Genomic DNA, 14,253 nt, shown 5'->3' on the forward strand with positions numbered 1-14,253 from the left:
CCAGAGCCCAGTCCCGGGGCTTAAGCACAGCCAGACTGCCTGCACGGCCAGCTGGCGAGAGATCCACCGGCTGCTGCCTGGCAAACGTGGCGCGTGCCCTGAATTCCTCCCAAGGACCTGCTTCTCCACTCTCTTGCCCAGTCTCAGCCTCTGAAACCCCTAGTTGAACATGTGTCCGGTCTGCCCACCCACACACAAAGCCCTGCATCCACCTGTCCACTCCTTCACTGGACAGATGGCAGTTGAACAACTATTGTGATGCAATTGTGACAGGGATAGAAATCCAAAAAGTCATGTTAAGATGGTCCTCTGCCCTTAAGGAACTTCTAGCACCTTCCATCTGCACTGGTTTTTTAAGCGTTTACAAAACGCTGCCCTGGGAGTGGTCTCTTTTAATCCTCATAAACATATCTGGCCTGGGATCAGAAATCTTTATTTGCCCGGAGGACACTAAGAGGCTGAAAGATGGAGATCTCGCAGGCTGCACGTGACAAGATGGATCTGAACCCAGAGTTCCAAATGCCCAAGTCAGCAGGACACATATAGTCATACACACATACGCACACTTACACACACATACACACATACGCACATACTCGCATGGGGATATAAAGGACACCTCTCCCCCCAAAGCACTGTCTCCATCTCGCCTTTCACATCCGAGTTCTCAGGAGAAACAGCTTCCCACAGCACCACCAAGTGGTCAAGCCTCTGCCCACTAGAAATTTCTCCAAACATCAGTGAGGAGAAATGTAGTTCCATGGCAGTTGCAGCACAAAGCTACGGACGGGGACTGAGAAACAGAGGTTGATAGAGATGGAGTGGAGAAATGCAAGGGAGACTTGAGGGACACAAGTATTCTCAGAGGAGAGAGAAGGCAGACAGTCGACATCTTTATCCCTGGGGGCCCGGCTTCCGCAGGTCTAGTCACTGTCTGAAGCACCGGTTCAAGTACTGGCTGTTCCATTTCTTTTTTATTTTATTATTCCATGATACAGTTCCATAGGCTCCAGGATTTTCCTCCCCACTCCCCAGACACCCCCTTCCCCTGCCACCACACACACAATGATTTCCCCTATGTCGTTATAACAGTACAGTCCCTCACCATCAGTCCTAAGCCCATTATTCTGCTATTTAAGTGCATCCTGACACTGTAGGCATAGACAGTGGCACAGAGTCCAGCATCCTATTGTCAAGATATAGTAAGCAGTTTAATTGGGAGTCCTTGTTTGATCTGGAAGTAAGGTTGCATGCTGCATTGTATCTTCACATCTGGATGTCATCATCACCACTACACAGTTACCATACATCCCCTTAAATGAAAAACCATAAAACAAAATCAACAACAGAGAGAAAAAACAGAAACTTTACAACATGAAGTTAAATAACATGCTACTGAATGACCGATGTCAGAAATGAAAACAATCTTGAAGCAAATGATGCTGTTGTGTGACTTATGAGTTAGTGAGGAAATTAATAAGAAAAACAAAAACTGAAAATAAAAACAAAAATATCAAATCCCCTAAGATGTAGCAAAAACAGTATTGAAAGGGCTATTGATCTTGTATTTTGCATGATGGCTGCCTTATATCAAAGAGAACATATGAATTTGTCCTTTTCGGATTGACTTGTTTCACTGAGCATAATGGTCCCTAGATGGGACCATTTGCTTGCAAATGGTAGAATTTCATTCTTTTGAATGGCTCAGCAGTATTCCATGGAGCAGATGTACCACAGTTTCTTTAACCACTCCTCTTTAGACGGGCATCTGGGTTGTTTCTATGTCTTTGCTATTGTAGATTTTGCTGCTGAAAATATAGGATTATAGATCCCTTTCTCATATGCAGATTTCATTTCTTTTAGATATATTCTCAGGAGTCGGGTGGCTGACTCATTCAGTTAGGTCAATTTCCAGTTCTCCATACTGACTTCCACGTGGTTCTTCTAGCCTACACTCCCATGGCTGCTCCACTTCTCATATGGCTTCCTGCTAATGTACCTGGGGAAGCAATGGAAGATGACCAAAGTGTTTGGGTCTTGTACCCAAGAGGGAAACTTCTGGATCCTGGCTTTGTACCAGCCCAGCTCCAACAATTATGGCCTTCTAGGGAGTGAATCAATGGATGAAAGTCTTTCTCCCTCTCTCTGAAACTCTGCCTTTCAACTAAATAAATGCTTAAAAATATAAAATAGTGGGCCCAACTTGATGGCTCAGTGGCTAAATCCTCACCTTGCACACACTGAAATTAGATATGGGCACCAATTTGTGTCCTGGCTGTCACACTTTCCATCCAGTTCCCTGTTTATGGCCTAGGAAAGTAAAGGCTAAACATCTTGGGACCCTGCATCCATGTAGGAGACCTAGAAGAAGTTCTTGGTTCCTGGCTTCAAATTGGCTCAGTTCTGGCCATTGCAGCCACTTGGGGAGTGAACCAGCAGATGGAAGATCTTTCACTCTCTTTCTCTGTAAATCTGCCTTTCCAATAAAAATTTTAAAAATATTTTTTAAATGGTAAAAAATTAAAAAATAAAAAGCAACAGATAGGCTCCTGGATACCTTCCTTACGCTGTGAGGGCTCTTTCAGGAAGTGAACAGATGGTCCCAGAAGCAGTTCGTGGACCAAGACAAGGAGGTGCTGCCAAGGCAGGAGCAGGTGAGCAGCCTACCCAGCCCAGATCCAGCAGTGATCCAGAGAGTCTGGACCTTCTGAGAGTTCCTAGAGAAGATGAATCTGATTTAAAAAACAAAAACAAAAACAAAAACCCATGCATGCATTCCAAAACACTTTTTTACACCAAAATAAACTTAGCTTTCCATGAACTTCCTGTAGCATCCTCATACCCTCACCGAAGTTGATGGGTCACAGGCCTACTTGCCACACACTTATGTGGCCTCAGAGTAGCTCTGCTGCATGGTCCAGAGCAAGCCCAGAGCCAGCTCAATCCAGTGCAGAAGAGGCTGCTTAACTCTGAGATGGAAACAGTGGAACTTGCTCAAAGCTGAGCCAATCCCAGCCCTCTCCACTTCTTCCTGTGTGACCCTGGGCAAAATGGTTGAGCCTCTCTAGGTCTCAATTTCTGAGCATGTACAAAACAGCAGCCCAACAAACACAGACTAGAGATGTCCAAGTAAGCCTGAAGTCTGGCAGACAACACGGGCTCCGTTGAAGATGGGTATTATGGTTTTTAATTGACGGTATAGCTGCTTCTCCTTCATTATCTCGTTAGCCTCAGATCAGGCCAAAAGGAAATACTTGCTAAATGGCAATGAATGAGTGAATGAATGAATGAATGAATGAGCAAAAGAATCAGGTATATCACTCCATTCTACTGTACAGCCATGTTCTGCATTCTTGTGTCCAATTTACAGTTGAGCAAAAAAACCCAAGAGGCTACTCAATCCATGCACATCTGGAATTCAGTCAAGGGCTGGAGTGTTGGCCTATGTTTGGGCCCATTTCTTCATCAGATAGTTGCAATTACCAAACCTCTCTGTCTGGCTTGTCATGGGTAGCTAGTGAGAGAGGAGGAGATTTGAAACCAGCATTTCGTGCTTATGTCTTACTCTACAAGAAGGAAGCTACTTTAATAAGACTCAGATTCCCTGTTCTGCTTTAGCCAAAGAAATAAAACTCTAATTATAAAATGTCAGGTGATATAGGTAAAGGGGTGGAACTTCCATCACATTTGAAAATAAGTGGCATGCAGCAGCATTGGCTGTCTCCTGACAGCATAATCCCAGAATCATCTGATGTAAAATTATTTAAATTGGTTAGACAAACCCTTCCCTTTAAGACCCCCCCATAGATGAGTATTCCCTTTGGAGAAGAGTCCTGGGTGATGCTTTGATGTCCAGGAAGCACCTGTAGGATTGGCACACCTGTAGTAGCAGGTGCTCTCTCTGGACCTACTCATGGGTTGAAGCCAGCAGGTGAATTCTTTTTTTGTGTGATCTGGAGCTTTTGATCATAGAACTTGAAGTATCACTTAGGAAAGAAGAAGAAAGGGAGGAGGACCCAACACATAGCCCGTGCCCTTTAATCAACTGCCATTAGGGTTCTTGGGCTCTGTCATAGAAAACTCCTTTTCTAATTGACTACAAGCAAATAAGTAACCCCTAATAGGTCAATACTAGGTATGCCAGTTGGTGCCCATGCTGGCTCTGCTTCCCCACCCACCTGTTTGTCTTGATGGAGCTGCACATTGGGCCATCTTAACATGCTTGGATCTTTGCTGGGAGGTAGGCAGCCCTGGTGTGCTAATGGACGGAACTTCACAGAATGAGGACACGGGTGTGTCCAACTGCACATGACACAATGTTAACATGTGTCCAGATGCAATATGGGACCCCATCAGTAGGTACAATCTGTATCTTCGGTTAGGAAACAGAATTAAAAGAAGTTTATTTCAGTGCAAAACAATTTCAAAGCCACAAATAATACTTATTTTCCATGAATTTTTTGAACCCTCATATCGGTCCCAGACCTGGAAAACTGAAAGCCATATATATATACTCATCGACTCCATGCATGCCATAGCAGATGTGCAGAAAGTCTCTCGCTGGTTTGATTAGCTTCGTGCCCTGGCCCTGGCACTTCCAGTCATTCCCCTTCCCATTTGTTGTGGGAATGATCTGTTTCCTTGTTCTCCCCAACCCCGCCCAGTGGTGAGCTCTGTAAAGAAAAGTCTGATTCTCTCTTTAGTGTATCCCTGGTGCTACACAAAATGGTCTTCGATACAATGGAAGTTAAGGAAATACTGTACTCTGTCAACTTGAGGACTACAAGAGTAATCATAAAGGAATGAGAATGATATTCCTAGACACACACACACATGAAATGAATGCTGTCCCCTTCAGAAGGGGTGCATTTGTTGGGCCCTTTGGGAGGAAAAAGTCCATTTAGTGTGTGGCACAATTGTTTGGAACTGCTTTATGGAGAATACACCTTCCTCTCACAAGAACTCAGGAGTATCCGAGAATGTTGTTAGTGACAAAGAACAAACAATCAAGTAAAAGTGCCTTACACAATGACGGCATGCTGTGATCTCATATGACAAGAAGCCTGGAGGTAAATAGTTTCTGAGTTGGCTCAGCAGTTCAACAAAGACATCAAGGACACAGGCTCCTGATTCTTATCATACTTTTCTAATCCCTTGGGTTATTACCTCTTGGGCATGGTTGGCTGCCACAATTCCAGACATCACATTCTGTCATGCCATTGGCTCTAAAAGACGTAAGAGGGAGCAAGGCTAAGGATCAGATGCCAGAAATGTTCTCAAGCTCCCCAGTTCACTCACAAATGATTCAGTTTGTGCTCCATGACCTTGATCTGATGGCCCTGGGACTGGAGACCCAACTCGCTTGAGCCTTGTGCATCTATCCACAGTTATGTGAGCCCAGCACGTGTTAAGTCCCCCAGGTGCAGAGAAGAAGGGCAACCAGTTAAAGCAGTCTCGTGAGCTAAATAAATGGCTGATTTTCTTTTTAAAACTTAGTTATCTTTATTGGAAAGACAGATTTACAGAGGGAAGGAGAAACGGAGAGAAAGATCTTTTAACCACTGGTCCACTCCCCAAGTGGCCACAACAGCTGGAGATGCACCAATCCAAAGCCAGGAGCAAGGAGCTTCTTTCAGGTCTCCCACACGGGTGCAGGGTCCCAAGGCTTTGAGCCATCCTCTACTACTTTCCCAGGCCACAAGCATGGAGCTGGATGGGAACTGGAGCTGCCAGGACACAAACCGGTGCCCAGATGTAATCCTGGCACTTAAAAGTGGAGGGTTATCCAGTTGAGCCAACATGCCAGGCCCATGGCTGATGTTTTAAGCCACTGAAGTTTGAGAGTCGTTTATGTCACCAGAGACCCTGGCTTGCCCAAGGGTGGTGATGAGAATTGTAGTAACCATGCACCAGCTGTCTTAGGAATGAGGAAGTGAAGCAAGCAGCCTGTCCCTATGGAGCCCTTGCTATTTCATCCAAAGAATCCAGTTCCGCCTCTTCCCTTTTGCTCTCACTCCAAAGACCGGCCACACAATCTGCAAAATAAGAGAGAATCACAGATGGCTCCAGACACTGGGAAAACAAGCCATGCTGGCCATCCTGTCTCTCAAGCCAGCCTCCGAGGGCTTTAACTCAGCAGCCCTCAAACCCTGGGATCAAGCTTACTCTACCAGGAAATGACTATTGTGGGCCCCAGAATTAGAACAGTTCAAAGGAATGTTCACCAAAGGATGCACTGCCAGGAAAGTCTCTTATGCAATGTAGAAAGGGGTGAAGCCCTTGCTGTTCTCCCAATAAGCCCCAGCCCGTAGGCGCTAAGCGTTTGACTTTCACTGAATGAACTCTGTCTCCATAAACTTCAAGTGACTTCTGATGCTTCCGCGAGGGAGAAGCTGTCTTCCTTACAAGTGTCTTCATCGTCCACTGTATTTATCAAGTTCAAGCCTCCAGGCTCATTTCTTGGGACATAAGTAGGAGGATACAGACAAGCCTTTTCTGAGAAATACTCCCCTCCACCCATGTATTTCTTCATTTCTTTTATTTATTCAGTCAGTTGTTCATTCATTGAAAAAATTCTAGGGGTCATGCACAGAGCGGTGCAGACACAGGGCCTTCGGAGGGACACAGAAGAGGAAGAAGAGAAGATAGTCCCAACGACCATGAGCCTTTGCCTCCTCGATGAGCGGGTTAGCTTGATTTTGATTTAAGCGTTCATGTCCTGGGAGCCTGGCACAGTTTTGGACTTGGGGAAGAAATGAATGTTAAGAAAAATAAACAGAATTCACTTTCAGAAAGATAATGGCAGTTGATGTTTATAATGAGGCTGCTGGGAGGACTTTTTTGGGTTAGTTCTGTTTTTGTTGGTTTTTACCTTTTGGCGGTAAAAAAGACAAAACATAAACTCCGGCATGTGGAGTCTTTTGACGTGTGCAGCTTGGTGGCACTTGGGGCATTCACACTGTGGTGCAACCATCGCCACCATTCGCCTCCAGAGCTCTTTCATCTTCCCCAGCTGAGACTCTAACCCATAACACTAAATCCCCATCCTCTCCACCTTCCAGCTGCTGACAGCCAACATTCTACTTCCTGTCTCTGTGAAACTACACCAGGACCTCCAGTACGTGGAATCAGAGTCCAAGTATTCATCCTTTCACGTCTCTCTTATTGCACTTGGCGTAATGTCTTCGAGACCCGTCTGTATTACAGCATGTGGCAGAATGCCCTGCCTTTTTAAGTGTATGGGTCTACCACATTTTGCTTATTCCATTGGGACATCAGTGGACACTTGGGTGGCTTCCACCCTGTGCTTGCTGTGAATAATGCTGCTAGAAACAGATGTGTAAATATCTCTTCAGGTTCCTGCCAGCGTTTACTGAGTGAACATCTGAGAAGTGGGATTGCCAGATTATATGGTAATGCTTTAACTTTTCGAGGCATCTTCATACTGTTTACCACTGTGGCTGCTCCATCCCACATCCCTGCTGAAGACGTACAAGGTCTTATTTCCTCCACATCTTTGCCAAAATGTTGCATTCTGCTTTTTATTTATTTCATAGGCAGAGAGAGAGATCTTCGATTCACTGATTCACTTCCCCCAAATACTTGCAGCAGCCAGGGCTGTGCTGGGCTGAAGCCAAGAGCCTGAAACTCCATGCAGGTTCCTCACATGGGTAACAGGGACCCAACCACCAGAGCCATTACCTGCTGCCTCCCAGGAGCACATTAGTGGGAAGATGGATTGGAAGCTGAGTAGTCAGGACTTAAAGCAGCCAGCTTCAATATAGGAAGTGACCACAATGCCCACCCCTATTTCCTGCTTTTTTTTTTTTTAAAGAAATACCCATATTAACGAATGTGAAGTGGTATCACATTATGGTTTTGGTTTTGGTTTTCCTAATGATCAGTGATATTGCACATCTTTCCATGTGCTTACAGGTTGTTTGTATGAAAAAGTTCAAGGAAATGTGTAGGTATGATGGCACAGTGGGTTAAGTCTCCTCTAGGGCCAGCAGCATTCCTTACTGGAGTGCTGGTTTCAGTCCTACCTCATCTGCCTACCCAGAGTACCAGTCATGAGTACTGGGAGAGAACAGATGACAGCTCAAGCACTTGGGTCCCTGCAGTCCTTGTAGGAGGCCTCACAGAGCTCCTGGCAATAGGCTTTGGATTGGTCCCCCCTGGCTAGTGAAGAGCATTCGGTAAGTAAGCCAGAGAGCAGAAATCAATCTCTCTCTCTCTTCTTGTTGTCTTTCAAGTAAATGGGGGAAAAAAAGCATTAAAAAGAAAAAGAAGAAACTCAAAAACAGAAAATAGAGAAGATAAATTGTACTGCCAAAAATTTGAAACACACGTAGTTTGTTTTTTTGTATTATATGTGTACCATGAACTTTTGAAAGACCCCTTATCCTCACATATTTCAAAATGTTTGTACCAAAATGAAATCATCTTCAGTGTCTTCATCCCATAAGTTTCTAAAGAAATGTCTCATGTCCCTTGCTTTTCTTTTTCGTGGTGACAGGCCATGTTCCTTGCTGTGCCAGACACTCTAGGGAGTTCCACAAAGCATTATTTCACTCACCCTCCCTAGAAGCAAGTTCCCATTTTACCGCTAAGGAGGCTGAGGCGTGTGTGTGTGTGTGTGTGTGTGTGTGTGTGTCTCACTTGCCCCAAGACACGTCTAGGAAGGGGCTGAGGGATGGGAGGCCAGCCTGTGGGGCCCAGCAAGCCACACAGTAGTTCAGGGCGCACCTGGACCCAAGCCAGCTGTTCTTGGGACTTGGAATCTTCCCTTGGGACTCTTGGGCTGCATTTTCTTTTCAGGTTGTCTCCTTGCTAGGTCTGGGTTGAGTAAATGCTTCTTTCCTTCCAGATCTGACCAGTGCTTAGCGCCCCAGTGAGAACCACTCCCTCTCATGGAGGACTTTTTTCACTGAATGACAGGAAGAGAAAATCCCCAGGAAGACTTTACTGAAGGCTCCACACTGGGGTAACCAGAAGAGGGCAGATCCTTCCATATCAAGCAATTTCTTTCTTCATTTTTTTTTAAGATTTTATTTATTTTTATTGCAAAGTCAGATATACACAGAGAGGAGAAGAGACAGAGAGGAAGATCTTCCGTCCAATGATTCACTCCCCAAGCAGCTGCAACAGCTGGAGCCAGAAGCCTGGAGCTTCTTTTAATTCTCCCATATGGGTGCTCTCTGCAAGCATGACCGTCCTCGAGGACCTGCTCTGAGATTCAAACACCCTCAGGAAGGGCCTGTGGGAGAAGGTGCAGGCTCCCTGAGGTTCCCACTAGAGGAAGCCCAAAAAGGCTCCTGGAGGCACAGCTTTGACAGGAGGAGTTGGGGCTGCCATCTGGGCAGTCTGTCAGGGTGGCAGAGTATGATGCCCAGAGCCAGCTTCTAGTAGTACATTTCAGTCTAGTCTGCGGGACCGCTGGGCCAGGCAGGGCGTTGCAGGTACTGCAACCTGTTGGGGGAGCTCTCGGGTCCACTAGAGGAGGGGACACTCGGAAACGAATTCAGGCCCAACCTTTTCACCCGGGTGCACCTGGGAAAGCAGCAGAAGATAACCCAAGTACTTGGGCCGCTGCAACACAGAGGGGGTTTCTGGCTCCTGGCTTTAACCTGGGCCAGACCTGGTTGTCATTCAGAGGGTAAACCAATAGATGGAAGATTTATACGGGGGGGGGGGGGGGAGGAGGGGAGAAAGAGAGAGAGAGAGATTCTGCTTTTGAAATAAATTAATTAATCTAAAATAAATAAATAAATAAAATGACTAAAAGCAAGGAGTAGTCAACTCAGTCCAGAGATTTCTGGGACCCGCAGTTCACACGGGGTGCGCTGGAGCCAGCTGTCTTCCGGGGACTGGAAGAGCTTCCCCTCCCAGGTCAGCTGAAGGGTCAGAGCCAGATAAAAGGCCTGCCCCCTGCCCAGCTCGCTGAGTGGCTCAGCCTGCATGCAGGATTAACCAAGGGTCCTCACTGGTTCTTGGGTTTCAAAACAGAACAAAACTTTGAAAGAAAGCTGCATTCAGTGGCAAATGCCAGAGGAATGGGGGTGAGGGAGGGAATATGGGGCGGATACCACCTGCTGGGCATTGGTTTGCACATGCTGCAACCCAAACATTCTCTGAACATGAGCATCAAGGACGGGTTAGCACCTTGTGTATTTGGAAAGCACCAAGACCATCCATGTCCCCTCAGCGCGCTCAGTTTGAATCTCAAGCAGGAGGCTGAGCGAGGGGATTTTACACAACTCAGTCCTGGTTTAGAGAAGAGAAAATTGAAGTTGGGGGGGAGGTTGGGGATCACAGAGGTGGGAAGAGAGATGTTTGGAGCTGCGACTAAATCCCTTCATCAACATGCAGTATGTGTTCCCCACTACACACACACACACAGAGCAGTGCATCCCTAAATCCCATCCCAGACAGCTGCCCAGCTGGCCACATCACAACCATCTGGGCCTCCCACAGAGACAATAGAAGTCTCAGGAGGACAAACAAATAAAAACAAAAGAAGTACTTTTTAGTGATGTCCAGACGTATTTTGGGGCCCTAGTCCGTCCGTTTAAGCTATGCTCACAGGACCCAGGAATCCTGGACGATCCGGGCTAGGCCGTCAGAGTGCATCAATCCAGCGCCTGCTCAGAGCTGTCCTCCTGGCCACATTTGAACAGATACACTGGGTCCAGGCTTCCTGCAGAGACAGGAGAAAAATTGCACCAGCTTGAATGCAGGGGGCATTTTCTGCCTTCTCCTGTGGCCTTGTGGGTGGCAGCAGTCCAGGGCTAGTACAACAGCCCCCGTGGTACCAGGGCCACTGCAGCCCCACATCTTTGTTTGGGCCTTTAACAGTGTGTGCTGCCGTTTGGGCTCCCCTGACAGCCGATGCTGAGCCCGAGACCTGCAGATAAGAAGTTCACAGAGTGACTGCTCCCAGGATTCACCCTTACAGGGAAAGGGCACAGGGGCCAGACCGGGCATTGATGTCACCACCAAGGTCACAGCTGCCAGAGCTCTGAAGCCATGGTAGCCTCTCGGGGTAGCAGGGCTCGAAATGAGAGAGCAAGGGGAGACTGGTCCCTGAATAGCCACTGCCCCTGAAAGGGATGTAACCTTGAACTAGACAGAGGACTCTCTCCCACTAAGGGCAGTGCTCATCTAGGGCAGCTGTGAGAGTAACATCCTTCCATCCAACAATGTAACCTGGCTGACACAGTGCCTCCTGCCAGGCTTGGAGGGACTGGGCTTGTCTACCTGATGTGTCACGTGTGGAAATCCTCGGCCCGGGGGTCTGTTCCACCAGGGAAATACGAGTGGCCAGGACCCCTCCTCCCCTTCCCTCTACCAAACACTCAGCTGAGCAGGCTTTGGAAACTGCCAAGCCCTGTGCAGATGCCAGCCATGATTGGTTCATCCAGCTTTGTGTGCCTCCAAGATTGGGGAATCGAAAAGTCCATGGATGGGAACTGTGTCTCCTTGGATGCCCCGGCCGAAGCACCTGGAAGCCGTTGCTGGAGAAGGTCGAGGAGCGAGCGCCCAGGGAAGAAACAGCGAGCTCATTTCTGAAGCAAAGGCTCCAGATCTCACAGGGGGAGTCACTGCACAGAGCGATGCATCTGCATCGATGTCTTCCCCCACACCCCCAGTCATTCTCGGGAAACAACCATCACATTGCATTTGGGGTGACTAGCGAAGAAGAAATAATTTATGAGTGACCACGTGTTATTTCTGAAAGTCGCTATTAAAACATAACCACTGAAAAGCATGTGTTTTTCCATTCTCTGGAAATCAAGAAATAGGGAGCTGTTTTTACTCAAACTTTTCCAAAACAAACCACCTTTTGTGACGGAAAATGTCGCCCGAAGGAGAAAAATGTTCAGAAAAATTATGAGTGGGGGAAAGAAAACAGCACCAAATAGAAATCCTTTTTAATAAGAACAAGAACTTCGGGCAGCAAGCCTGAGTCCATTCACAGCCTGAACCCTCAGCCACCTTGCTCTCTCTCTCTCTCTGAAGTTTGACAGATCTTGGTTCCCATCCAGCTGTGCTGATATTGGCCGAACCTCAAGATGTGCCCTCACCTCTCCAGGCCTCAGTTTCCTGATCTGTAAAATGCATGTCACACATTTTTCTCACCACTTTGTGGAAATATCAAATGAGCTGTGACTCCGAGTGTCTGTGAGGGCTGGAGCTGTGGCCCCTTGGGCTGGACCACCTGTACCCAAGACTAGAGTGTGAGCTAAGTCCCAGCTAAGCGACTTCTGATCTAGCTCCCTATTAATGTATCTGGGAAAGCAGTGTGCCATGAGTGTGCAAGACCCGGATGGAGCTCCAACCTGCTGACTTCATTCTGGCCCAGCCCCTACTGCCATAGGCATTTGGGGGAATGAACCAATGGATGGAAAGTCCACTCCCGCCCTCCACTGTGACTCTGCCTTTTAAGTAAATAAACGAATTTGTTTTAAAAACTAATAATGATAGTAATATTTCCAGAATGTTGTAAAGTTTGAAAGTGTAGTCATCCCTCACCATCCTTAGGAGACTGGTTCCATGACCCCCTTGAATAGCAGGTGCTCCAGATGCTCAGTCTCAGGTGTAAAATGGCACGGCGGGACAGGTGGTCTGCAGCTGGCTAAGGCCAACAGTGTGGGACCTGAGGATGCAGAGATCAACCGGCTGTCTTTTCTTCAGTGTCCTGGAGCAACACGTGGTATCCCACCTCCTAGGTCAGCGAACCAGTCCTTCCTGGGGGTGCCTTCTAGAAGATCCTGGTCCCTCCAACTGCGAGTTTTAGGCTTCTCATTCTTATTGCTACCAGAACAGGAATTGGGGTTACAGAAAGAAAAAAAAAATGTTCTCACTTACTTGTTTAGAACAGTGTCGTTGCCTGTAAGAAGTAGGTGGGTGCTGTCGGTGGAAAAGGGGGAGGAAAAAAGATTGAGGGGAAAAAGCTGAGAAAGAAGAGGACTTCAACTTCATCTTCAAGTTCACAAATTCCACTGAGAGATAAGTTATTCACTCAACCTAAGTAGCTATATTTCCAGGGCCCTTCAACAAGCATGTTTCAGATAAACTAAAAGGAAATAGGGTGAAAGAACTGTGGACCACCCATTCTGATAAGTATTGGTATGCCCCTTACCAAGTGCAATTAATAAGTTTATGACACTTTTTTAAAAAAGATTTCTTTATTTTTTATCAGAAAGTCATATATACAGAAAGGAGGAAAGACGGAGTGGAAGAGTTTTCATTCACTGATTCACTCCCAAAGCAGCCACAATAGCCAGAGCTGAGCCCATCCAAAGCTAGGCTGCTGCTGCTGGGTTTTCCAGCAGGTCCAGGATCCCAAGGCTTTGGGCCGTCCTCAACTGCTTTCCCAGGCTACAAGCAGGGAGCTGGATGGGAAGTGGAGCTGCCGGGATTATAACCAGTGTCCATATGGGATCCTGGCATGTATGAGGCTAGCACTTTAGCCACTAGGCTACCACGCCAGGCCCAAGTTTGTAATATCTTTTTTTTTTTTCCAGTTGCTTCTTTTTTTTTTTTTTAAAAAAAAAAAAGTATTATTATCATATTATGATACAGTTCCATAGGCCCTGGGATTTCCCTTTTCCCCTCCTCAAGCCTCTCCCCTCCTCACTGAAGCTTGCTATATGATGTTACAGAAATAGAAAGGCCCCCAATCACAGATATTACATGATCTCAACTGGACTCAGCACATTTTGCACAGACAAAAGTAAAAAACAAACAAAAAAGACATAAGAGCTTAAGATGTTTGGCTAAAGTTTCATACCAACAAAGAGTTCAATCTTTCCTTCTTTCTTGTTTTCCGGCTTTTCACTGTATCACTTTTGCAATAAAGAGGAAATACTTCATTTAAAAAGAAAAGCTGACTTTCGAGAATTCCATATGAGACGGGGGGGAACATGAAACCAGAGCAGGCTGGGAAAACTGGTCAGATCAAGTGGTCTACCCAACAGGTAGGTGCTACAAGTGGTTCACCCAGCAGGCAGGTGTTACAGGTGGTTCACCCAGCAGGCAGGTGGCAGGGAAGAGGGCAGCTGCCCTGGGACATAGGCTGGAGGGGAGAAAGCAGAGCCGACCATGGAGACATTATCATAGGGGAAGAGTGTTTATGGAGGCTGTGATGTGGCAAGAGCATGGGGTGTAACCAGAGCAGTCAGGTGCTATAACACATCCAAGGAAACAGATAGGAATGGGTTGGACACACCCCTATGTGCCTGTTTCTTA

This window comes from Ochotona curzoniae, unplaced genomic scaffold (genome assembly GCF_017591425.1).
Source record: "Ochotona curzoniae isolate NIBS_2020 unplaced genomic scaffold, NIBS_Ocur_1.0 contig_1014, whole genome shotgun sequence".
NCBI lineage: Eukaryota > Metazoa > Chordata > Mammalia > Lagomorpha > Ochotonidae > Ochotona > Ochotona curzoniae.